At 47.6% G+C, this 12,471-nt stretch overlaps 1 protein-coding gene across 4 annotated transcripts in view; it reads right to left on the bottom strand.

Moving 5' to 3' along the window:
* The window catches only part of LOC119393186 (CUGBP Elav-like family member 3-B), an 886,629-nt gene that overhangs the window by 733,128 nt on the left and 141,030 nt on the right, over positions 1-12,471 (bottom strand). The gene's annotated exons all lie outside the window — the stretch shown is intronic.

Raw genomic sequence — 12,471 nt, 5'->3', positions numbered from 1 at the left:
ACTCAGTCGCTCGCTAGGCTAGACGTGGCAATATTCAATTTGTATGGGAACTTGCTCAGTGATCATGTTTTAAGCAGCGCGAAAGACAAAGACACACAGAAGGGGAATGAACAACGCAGCGCTCGTGTTGTTCAGTCATCTTTGTATTTCGCGCTGTTTAAAATATCAACCGAAACCACCTTGCCTGGCTCTCCCTTTTTGTTACTTAGTGGCAATGCCAGATAACTTTTGTTCAATGCTTTAAAGATGTGAGCGAAGAGCATACCGCGGCATAACGTCGCCATCGTTATCATGAACAAAATAAGCCTAGTGAGGTCCACTGAAGGAATGAAAAACTATTACAAGGTCATCGCGTTGTTTTATCAGGTAACAGCCATGGCACAAACCTCCATACTAATCTGCCTGTAACGTCAAGACGCCCCTCACTGCGGTTCGTTTTAATGGTTATTCATTTTCTTACATTAGCTTACCGCAATTTAGCAGCAAAGAAGATTATATGTAATCACCGACTCATCCTATTTTGTGTACGACGAATGTCTTGCTCTGACAAGCCATGTTCTATGAAAAGCACAATGTTTCGTGTACTACGTAGCGTATGCTTTTGCTATTTAAACGTGGCTATTCTGGAAACTTGCACTGTGAAATGGACATTAGCTTGTTGGGAGAAATAAGGCTGCGCTAAAGATAAAACATGCGCGTAGAATCCCCTCTGGTCTAAGCGATGCGTAAGCGTCTGCTTCAAGTCACCAGCTCTGTATTAGTCGTATGCTGCTGCGCTGAGGCGAGTAGCGTGCTCTTTGCTCACGATAACGTCCTGTATCACGCGCTTCTATTTCTCAGGTTTGTTCTGCGTTGAAGCAAACGTCGCCGGCACAGCGTCTTTCCTTTTCTTCATTGCGTTCATCAGCGCAGTTTCTCCGCCACAGCCCATTCATATGGTTCGCACATATTCAGGTTCAGCAAGCGTGTGTGTTCAGACCGATGGATTAGACACATGGCTTCTGAGCGTGGGATCGTAGGTTAGAATCCTACCACCACCAACCTCTTTCCCATCGTAATTTATTTCGCTTTATGCGTTCCCTTTTTTAGCGATTCGTCTTGTGACGAACGGGTGTTCTCGTTGCCTGAGCAAAGAAGTGCTTACGCATTTACTAAAAAAAAAAAAGAACAGGGTTGAATCCACGTTCTTAAATTTTGCAACAAGTTGTCTAACAGCAGGATTAGCTGAAGTTTGTTCGTACGAAGAGCTGTAAAGGATTCACAACATGCAGAAAGTCTTACGCTTTCTGCATGTTGTGAATCTTTTACGCAGATTACATTTTTCGCCGTTTACATGGGCCCAATAACGCGTGCATTATTACAGCTGCACAGCTCCCACACAGGCACGCATGCGCATCATAATATGCGTGCAAACACGCACCCGATCATGCCCACAGCACAAAGCAAAAGACAGCGACCACGTTGAGAGCGAGCGGATGGCGCGTCAGAAGCAAGTATTATACAGAAAAGAAGCTGTTCGAGCGACAGCGGCCGCATTCGGGTCGCTCGCCGGCAGAGGGCGCCCAAATTTGCACCTCGGCCGGATCCGCTGGCTGGCTGTGCCCAGCTGTCGTGAAAACGTGACGCTGCCGAAAGGAAGCAAGGAGAGGGGGAGCAATGCATTGGTGAAGGCCGACCCAAATCTCTGAGTGGGCGCACGGCACGGAAGACCCCTCTCTATTAGATCGACGGGCTTCTTTCTCGATGCCGCGTGTTTCGCTCTCGATTTTCCTTTGTCCCCCTTGGCGTTTTAAGGTACTACACAGCGGAACGCACATCAGCGCCACTCGGCGAGCGTTGGAGTATTGAATTCACAAGTGGCGGCATTCATTTTTACTCCTGATTGTGCCCAAGCGTTGAGAAATACTTCATAGCCGATGTAAACTTTCGATGGGAGACCATATCTAGAAACGCCTATTAATGCGATATGGCGCCGATCAAAGGACGTATAATAAATATTTTACTTTTTCTACGCCTTCAAAACATACATCTCGCTCGCCCAGAAGCTTGAAATGAAATCAATATTGTCTGAATACGACAGTCGGCTAAGAATTTTAAATGGAAACATCTACGAATTTATATCAGAAAGCCATGCATGGTGCGTTGGAAGCTGATAAGCCGTTACTGATGACACGCAACTTAGAGCTGTTGGAGTAAAACAATATATGAGTCACCACCGCCGAACCGCTAAATTAAAGTATTTGTAGGAAATACACATTTTTCAAACACACAAATCAGTTCTGTGCCACTTCGTACTATTATTTTCAATTGGCTCGAAAAGTAAAAGCGAAAGTAAAAGTTACACGATCCCTTATGCATGTGTCTAACGACTCGAAGCCGAAAGCCATCTTACTTTTTTTTTTCCAAGTCACACACCCGCCTCCCAGCACAGGCTTATTCCAGGCATCGTTCAGGGGTGTTATGCAGGATGGCCCGAGTTTGGCGAAACGCGGAATCTATCAGAGCTCTGGCGACACCCCCTTTTGAACGAGCTAACAGTACGAAAAGATGAAATTCATCCGTCAGCGCGCACTGCATTCCATTGGTTACGTTGGAACGCAGCGTCACGTCAATGGCGGTCGACAATGTTGGGTGGTGTCTTCAAACCAGAGGCATCTTCTTTCACTTGTTTGTCGTTCAACTGAGTGCAGAAGTGCACCCATGCAAGAAAATTGTCAGAAACTCTTACTAACGATATTTTTTAGAGGTACGGGCTGTTTAAATTCCTTTTCAAGCGTTTAATGTCTGCATTAAGTATCCTTTAGAATAATCAGCGCCGCGGCCTCTGAGACAAACGTGTAATGTAAGTAGCAGTAACCTGCCCATTTATTTATATGTAATATTCGAGAGAAGAGAAAAGAGCTGCACGAGAGTGCTACGTGTGCACCCTTGTTGCCTTCGATGGTGGAAATTTCGCTGCTGCAGGTGGAACGAAAGAACTTGCCTGAAAGAGGACAAAAGCCCACGAACACGGCTGTGGGAGGCGCGATGTTCAATTGGCAAAAACATAGCGCGACAATCACGCTGACGTCGCCGCACTGTTGAAATGTTGACTGAGTGGCGGCGCTGACGCGCTCGCACGCGGTGTTCCTTTGCCGCACATGCGTTTGTGACGCCATGCTCGCTCTTGTAGCCGTTTTATTGCGATAGCAATTATATGGACTGTCTCGGCTGGATTTTGCCGTCGCCGTCGCCGCTGTCATGTACCGTATATGTATAAGTATGTATATATATATATATATATATATATATATATATATATATATATATATATATATATATACATAGGCGTGCGCACAGGGGGGGCAGGGGGGCGGCCACTCCCCCCCCCCCCTCATCACCTAAGAGGCAGGCGCAAAATCTGCCCCGTACATTGACCCTTATAGTCACCTAAGAGGGGGAGGGGTCGCAAAATCTGCCCCATACATTGACTTAGTAGGGTGGGGAGGCGCTGCGATGAACCTTTGCCCCCCCCCCCCTAATGAGGAACCCTGCGCACGCCTATATATATATATATATATATATATAAGCCCCAAAGCAAAATAATTCAGAAAAATGCTTCCGAAGCGCGGAATCGAACCACTGCGCGTGCGCTCGGTCGGCTTCCGTCATTCTCGCTTCGCTCCCGTTCAGATGAGTTGTACCGTCAACGTCGGCGCCACTCGTTCACTCGGCGCTAACGGAAAGCAACGCACAAACACAACGTAATGATTACACAAACACTAAATACAAACCTCACACACTATCGGAAACGCCGAGTGAACGTAGCGGAAACTTGGTGTCCGCCCCCAATGCTGCTTCGCATCCCCTCATGGTTCCCTTGAGCGGGAGATGGTGTAATTTTTTTGCAGCTAGTTTGATTACTAAAGATTAAATGTAGTCGGACGCTCTCACTTCATCGGGATCATTTTCAAAATGTCTCACTCGTGGCGCACAGCGTGCAATACATTTAGCTTAATTTCTCGGTAAATAGGGAACTGCTGTTGATAATATCGCCGTTTTTCCCCTTTTACTTTTCCCCTGTGCAGAGTAGCAGGCTAGAGCGCACCAGCTCAGGCCGACCTCCCTGTCTTCAAATAAACTCTCTCTGCCTCTCTCTCTCTCTATTGCCGTTTGAGACGTTGTCATACGTTGAGCTTTCACTCTGACATAAATTGTTATTTGCCTTCAGTGTCCCTTTAATTATTTTTTCTTCTCGTTTGTAGCCTTGCGCCATGTCTTTTAAGGAGCTCTGCACCAACAATCCCAACGTAGCGTGTTAAGCCCGCGCGCTCATTGCGGCTGCTGCTGCGGCGTACACGCTTTTCCCATGAGCGCTTGCGCGCCCGTTGGAGGCGCTCATGTGCCTTAAAAAAGGTCTATTCGTTGCTGTCATTTACTGCTTCACTTTTGCGGCGAAACTGAACTATTTGTCGTATTTTTGCTGTGTCATTGCTGTGGTTCGCTTAACCTTGGCACACAACGCTACAGACGTCCGGTTTGGACACTATGCGCTCCTCGAAAAACTTAAATGTCCATAAGCGTTTCGTTGTTCATGCGGAGAAGACGTACGCATGGATCCCATTTTTCAAGTGATTTGGCGAGTTGTCAAAGTGCAGCGAGTACTCGTAAAAAGTGTGGACCACAGCGAGGGCTCATCTCCGTTTTCAGGTTCAATTGGATCAGCTGTAGCTGAGCAGCCATAGGCACGATCAGAAGCCTTCTTAGCACTTTCCACAGTCAGCTATAATATAACAAGTTTTAACATCACCTGATTCTGATATTTATTATTACATTATTCTCGAATGTAGCGTGCCTCTCATGGTACTCTTGTTTTTTAGGGGCAGAAACTGCCTTACCACGCTCAGTAACAATTTTTAATGCCTGTCGCATGTTTACGGCCAGCGTCACACGACAGATAATTTCATCCAGCGGACAAGAGTCGTTTTCGCGCATTCATCCTTGTCCTGGCAGAGAGCGAAATATGCGCATTACGGGTGCGTGCGTCTTTTTTAAAAGCGCCCTCTTCCTCCCACTCTGCACATCATTTTTTCCTTGCCGTCCTGCCTCCGCTTCGCCGGCGCAGGGTAACAAATCAGACATTCATCTTCCGGTTATCCTCCCCACCTTCCATATTTTACTTTTCTCTTTCCTCTCTTTCTACTTACTGAGGCTCCCGCGAGTTCAGTACGCGTCATGCATGGATGTCGAGAACCGCATTTCCACGAACAAGGCCTTCCGCACTAGCGATAATAAAATCCGCCATTGTTCGCCCTAGTTTTCATACGTCATGCCATCAGAACAATGTCGGAGGGGAAGCTTCCAATATCGTTTATAGCTAGCGCATTTCCCGATGCACAAGTCGAGGAAGCTTGGACGTGTTTTGACAGATTCTCGATATGTGCCACGGAATGTTGTAGCCCAACGGAGGAAAGACACCAGCATTGTCTTGATTTTTTCAGGAATTCCTCTAAAACAGACCATACGCACAAAAAACAACCTCGCCGTCCATGATAGCACAAAACAAGCAAAGTAGGGGCACGTTTTTATAGAGCTCTGAGGTTCGTGAAAAGAAGCACGCATTCAAGTTTATTTATTTATTTATTTACTTATTTATTTATTTATTCATTTTGTAATAATAAAACGATTTGAAGAGCTTTTGCAGCTTCAAAGTTGGCTCTCATACATTCATGCAAATTTCAAAATTCACACTCGTCACAGTTCCGAAAGGCAACGAAAGCGCTGCTGCGATTTCGTTAGAATACCCGACTGATTCAGCGTCTGCGATGTCAAGCGCGGAGCTGTGGTTACATCGGCGGCAAGTGTGACCTTTATCTCCTCCTCTCCAACTTCCATTTCCCTTTTCTCCATTGCAGGGTTCCCTACCGGGCTCAGCCCTGGTTACCCTGCGTATCTTTCTTTTATCCTCCTCCTCCCTCTCTCTCTTTATGCCACTTGACAGAGCTTAGACTTGGCGTGTTGGTAATCCATTCTACTATTTTAGCGCACTTGTTAAACAAATGCTACTTACGCCCTTTCAAACGTCCATGTCCCTTTCCCCACAGTAAGGTAGCATGCCTATTACGCTAACCTGGTTAGCCTCACTGGCTCTCCCCTCTGCCCTGTTTCCTTCTTCCCCCTAAAGAGAGAGATATATATTAAAATGAGAGAAAGACAGGGAGGCCAACCAGAATTCTAGCATCCGGTTCGCTATCCTGCGCTAGGGGGAGGAGGAAATAAAGATGGAAAGGAAAGCGGGGAGAAGAGCAGACGCGCGATAAAAAAGCGCGGCATGCGTTTCTAGCTCTAGATGCTAGCGTGCACGGCGCTTTATGAAAAAAGCAAGGAGAAAAACAAAAAGAAAATTGGCCGCGTATCTGCGTGCTCCGCTGCAAATGCCGTATAAAGACGATAGAGGAGGCGCTGCGTGAGATATGGACGCCATCTGGCAATACGTCGGGAAACATGAGTTTGTGCAGATTGTTTCCTTCCTCCGTGGCAGAGGGCGTTCGTCGGCGCGCATAGCATAGCATTTTCAGCGCAGCCGCATTTTCAGCGCAGCTTAGGAAACTAGGGTCTTTAGAATTACATATCTATGTATTTTCTATTAAAGGAACACACCACCTAATACTTACCTAGTGATGTTGCGCCTCAGATATGCGTATTATTTACTTTTTGATTGACAACGTTTACAAGCATGAACAGCCGTACCAGTTCAAGATGGGTGGACGGTAAGCAAGTGGTTCAACTTTGGCCGGGTCGCTGAATCGGGTGACAGACAGACAAACAGAAAGACAGACAGACCGAAATTTCTGCGTTTAAGTTCTCCAAGAAAGACTATCGTCTTTAAAATACAAAAATGAATAAGAGGGATGTGTAGAGCGGGAGTACTACAGCCTATTCAATAGGCCACTGGCACGCAAAAGGATCAGTAAGGCCTTAACTGATTTCCGGCATGAAGGCAGTTCGGGTCGACATTCTAGCACTGACTGTTCCGACAGGGGTTTGTCGTCAAGGCGGGCCAACATAGCGGCTAGCCGCAGTCTGTGCGCGCTGTAGCGAGGACAGCGATAAAGAGCGTGGTCTATCGTTTCATTGCTGCCGCAGGGGCTGCAAGCAGCATTGTCTTCCATGCCGAATCGGAAGGCAAAATATTTGGCCAAATCCGTTCAATCATTAGATACTGCTTGCAGGAAACAGTACGACCCCTGTAAAACTGGCCATCATCACAGTTAGAAGCAATATTTTGTCGTGGCGGTGTGCCGGCAATCGACCTTTAACAGCGGACCTTTTTAATCTCGAGGATCGCTAGGAGATGCTGAGAGAAACTATCATCATCATGAACGGCCTCTCCCTTATATGGCATCTCGCGTCGCCTTGCACCTGGCACAGCTGCGCATAGCGCGTGAAACGCATTAACTCGGCCGGCGCGCGTCCCTCCGTACTATTCTTCATCTGCTGCTTCGCTCCCCGAACACGTGCGCCCATTTGTCCGGCGTGGGATGCAATAACTCGGATTGGCGAGAGAACGAGTACAGATAGAGAGAAAGAAAGCGAGAAAGAGAGAGAGAGCAAAAAGAGAGAAGAAACAGCGAGAGAGAAAAAAGAGAAATTGGATAGAAAGACAGAGAAAGAAATAGACAGAGAGAGAAAGAGGTATGAAGATAGAGGAAGCGAGAAAAAGAGAGTGAGAGAACCAACAGAAAGAGAGAGAGAGAGAGGTAGAGAGGTAGAGAGAGAGAGCAAAGATGCAATAGAAAGAAAGAGAGACAGAAAGAGATACAAAAAACAGACAGAAAAAGAGAGAGAAACAAGGAAGGCCACCCTGCTCCGCTGTTCCTTCAGGCTTGGCGCCATCAGTGTGGAGCTGCCTTAATTTCTTTCTTCTATTTTTCTGGCCTGCAATCGCTTTGATGTTTTTAGGCATGTTACTGGGTGTACCGGTATGCTGGCCACAGCTGCAAGCAAAGACAGAACAAAACAATGTAGGCATTTTATTGTTTTGTCTAGCGTTATACTGCTTGTCCCCACAAAGCCTCATCAACTTGCCCGAGAGAAAGTTTTTGTTGATTCTCAAACACTTATGGGAAGTGACACGACCATGATACAGCAGCGTCACGAGTTCGGTAAGGCATACTGCCTCCTTACCGATGCAGCGTCTAAACTTTGTCGCTTTCATTCGCCGTCGTATATGTAGGGGCCAATAGAGAAGAGGCTCCGACGTGCACAGCCTCCAGTGCACGCAATTACGTCGAAGGGGGTTGACGCACAGACAGGCGCGGTAATCAATGGGTGGGCGGCCGCAGCAGGGTGGAGCGGGGACCTCCGCCGTGAGCGGAATTCCGAGGGCGACCCCTTCGCGGAGACCGTCGGCTACGGCCGTCACGGATGAGCGGACGTCGCGCCGACAAGGCTGCGCGCGCTGTAAACGAGCTCATCGGTCACGGATAGCGCGTCGTCCTCCCCGTTCCTCTTCCGTCGACGTTGACAATCCCCGCTCAGCGAAACCGTGTGGGGGGTCCGAGATAGACAAGTTCGAGAAGCAAGCGTCAGATCAGCTCACGGCACCGCGCTTCGATATTTGACTGCTTTTGCGAACTTGGTTACTACGACCGAATTTACTGTCCTGATGTGGAAGTTTGGTCCCGGCACCTATAGCAATAGTGCTGCAGTTTTCATTCATTCACTCTCGGTTGCGATGGAGGCAAAGAAGCACGGTAGACATTACTAAAGAGAAATATATATATATATATATATATATATATATATATATATATATATATATATATATATATATATATATATATATATATATATATCAGTGAAACCTCGGTGATACGATCACAGTTCATACGAATTTCTGGATGATACGAATTTTTCGTTGGTCCCGGACAAGACCTATTGGCCTGCAGTGTACTGGAGTACGGTTGTTGCGAACCGATTTTCACCCAGCGACGTTTGATACGAACGTACGCTACCGCCGAGGTACGCAGAAGTACTGTCCGCGCTGTCGCGGAAGACGTGCCAAGCACATGCGAGTGCGGGAACGCAAGCGTGGGCATGCGCGCCGCACCGCCAAATCGTCAGAATCACGGTGTAAGAAGAACTTTCTTGTTACGCTTAGAATAAACCTTCAGAGACGTGTCACGGCCTCCGAGTTTGTGTGCGCGAATCTTTGAGGCTCTTATGTGCCTCCGTGTGCCTTCGCGTTTAGATTACAGAGGACATTAGCGTCATGCTTTTTTTTTTATAACGCGTCGACGCGGGCTGCTGTCGTTGTACTGTGCTTACACGTGCCTGCCTCGTGCATCAGACATCCTATGAAAGGTGGACGAGGACTGAAAGAAGGCGAGGCGGCCTTGGCGAAGGGGTCAGACCTCAAAACGTCAACATGCGCGACCGTCGCGGTCGCACTTGTGCGGGCACCGCCGTAGATCTCCCAAAAAAACATCCCCAACACCTCCGCGATAACATCATAACACAGGACCGTGGTTCTGTAATTTTGTGGCCTTGATCCATCGCTTCAAAGCGCTTCTTTTGTTACTTTCGCTGCAGTACTCAAGTGTCATGCAAAAAAGCATGCTAAAATTTGGAAGGGGCTGCTGCTGTCGCGGGTCACAACGCACCTGGTTCCTTAATTGAATACGCGCGTAGGGGCCGTATATTTACGAGTGCTGATAGGATTTCCGACATCTAAAACCTTAACTGAAAATCATTCAGGTTTTTTCCTGGTGTTCTTGCGGCCCTGAAAAACAATAAATGAAAATGTACGCCAGCTTTCCTTTGTCGCATGGTAATTTTCCATGATTTCTGGTGATACGAATATCGGATGATACGAATATTTTTGGTGGTTCCGTGAGATTCGTATCACCGAGGTTTCACTGTATACTGTATACACAAAAAAAAAACTCCCACGGTCCCTTATGCATTCGCCTAAGACGATTAGAAGGCGAAATACTTCTTGTTCTTCTCAGTCGATGTATTTGGAGATACTGTGTGTGCTACCCTTCGGCTCCTAAAGTAGCCATGTACAGTAGCTCTACTCTAGATATATTCATCCTCCCCTATCCGAAAGCTTTCTGCACCTCACCGGGTTTTGCACTGCCTCCGGGATCGGCCCACCTTTTACCAGGCGACGATGTCATTTGATGACGTCAGCACGTGAGTCACACGAAGTGACGCCATGATGACGCCTTAGTGACATCGCGATGACTCGCAAATTTCGGCGATGTGTGACGTCATGACGTGGTGTCATCTCGTGATAATGATTTTTTGCTCCCTCGTGTTGACGCCGCCGACGCGCGACGCCGACGGTCAATGTTCGGGCTTGTTGAGGCATCTAAGGCTTGCGGCATAACATAACACTGTATTTAATCTTCGCTGAGTGAATATATCTCAGATGTCCGAGCTCGACATTCCTGCCTCGTTCTCAATTAGGCGTAACGAAGCGCTTAGAGTAGACATGGGAGCTAGGGAACTGAACAACGTGAAAGAATCTCAGACAGCATCTACACAGATGCAGAAAACCCCCGTGGTTCCTCAAATGACTACGCATTTTTTAGAAGAAATGTTCACCAAAATTTCTATTTAGGTTTTTAAACGCGAAGCACTTCTTAGTGAACCCAGTGCACTCTCTCCTGTCTACGGGTGTATTCTAATACTCACCGTAGACGGCTAAATAGACACCTAAGCGGGCAGTGGCCATCTTAAGTCTCATTACAATTCTGACGTGCCAAGCGAAATAAGCAGCTTCGGAAAGACAGCATCAAATGCAAATACGATATACTTCACTGTCCAAATAAGATGGCGGCTGAACGGAATGTTCCGATAGCGCGGATCTCGGCAGTAGGGTCGTCTGCGCACAGGTAGACGGTTAATCTAAGCCGTGTTCGGTTTTTGATAGATTTGAACAGTAACGAAGTTTAAGGAATTACAATTATGCTTGTTTTTCTAAGCTTTCTCTTGCCGACGCGAGGTGGCGTCTCGTCGCACAGACGTCATCCGGACGCGTTCCATTACTCGGACTTCTGGGGCTCGATGCTGTATTCGAAGCTGTCAGCGTAGACTCTCTATGATGCTGTCCACATTGGAACACATCTTCCGATGCTCGCATGCTTTGACAGTGCCCGGCGTTACGTGACGCCAAGTTCAGTGCAGAGCAGGACTGAGGGGCCTGTCGGATCGGTGTTCTCCAGGAACAAATAAAGTTCACTTTGCCTCACCTCCGATGCTCGCCAGAATTCGAACACACCCTCAGTCTCTCGATAATCTCTTCACATGAGTTGATAGCCTACGCCCTCCTTGAGTCGGCCTTGAACTTTAGTCAAACGAACAGCGACGCAAATGGATGCCGTCGTGAAAGCGGTGGATTGCAGCCGCCTCGGCTCGGGTTTCTCGCTTCCCTCGAAGCAGGCCGAGGAAGGAAGTGAAGCGGCTCAACGAAGACTGCGCGTCGCTGCCTGCCACGCTGCTTTTATATGCGCAGCGCCGAGCGGCGTGATAGAAAAATAGGAGCGGTGCACCGTACGGCGTGCTCCTGCATCATTGAAAACTCCACGCTCAATATTTCAGTGCATTTCCGAGCCCCTCGGCGCGACAGCACTTTTCAAGTCTTCGCAGCATGGTATTCTAGCTGCTTGCGAGGCTCAGCCGGATAATAATGGGTCGTACGTGAGAACGCCCGGCGACAGCAGTAGTGCGGGGCGCTGGAATGCGGCTAAAGAATGGTACTGATGGAGAGTTCAGTGGAGGGCCGTGGCCCGTCACATAGGTTACGAGTGAAACAACGTGCTGGTTACGAGTCGCGGATATTATTTTAATGCTGGCGTTATGCCATAGGTTGCCGCACTCATACTTTACGTAGCCAACCGGTGTATGTATCCTGAACCCCAGCTCTAAGGAGGCAAACATCAGGAGCCAAGAGATCCTGTCCGGGGGGAAAAAAAGGACAAAGTAAGAATAGACATCAACGAGTGCCTTAGTCCACTGAATGGAAAAGCTCATCTTTGCTGGCTGGCTGCTTCTACTATGTACAGGAAGGATATATATTCTTTATTCAGAGGCAGGAAGCACTTATTCGATGCCGGAAGACCGCCGGAAGCTACTTGCTTCCTAACCCTTTACGGAATTCACCATGAAATGCAGCTCGGTACACACGGGCCTCTCAGTCGTCATTGCACCTAATGGAAGGGTAGCCCTGACCCATCGGTGCGGAAATACAACGTAAATGGTACGTTTACACAGGAAAAACGAGTTATCTTACCTCGCATACATCTGAACTCAAACATGTGCGTGTCTTTTAAAGCAAATATTAGGCATTACAATGATTACGTGTATGGAAGGAAACAGAAAACATAGGAATTTAGTAAGAAGTCAACAACATCAATAATTTTCGAGAACCAACGAAATATATCAGTTTATACTCGCGCCTGCCGTCGCCTGATATCTTTGAGG

The sequence above is a fragment of the Rhipicephalus sanguineus genome, chromosome 5, assembly GCF_013339695.2.
Source record: "Rhipicephalus sanguineus isolate Rsan-2018 chromosome 5, BIME_Rsan_1.4, whole genome shotgun sequence".
NCBI classification, from domain to species: domain Eukaryota; kingdom Metazoa; phylum Arthropoda; class Arachnida; order Ixodida; family Ixodidae; genus Rhipicephalus; species Rhipicephalus sanguineus.
The sequence above is the reverse complement of the archived record's forward strand: the minus strand, read 5'-3'. Positions and strand labels throughout refer to the sequence as shown.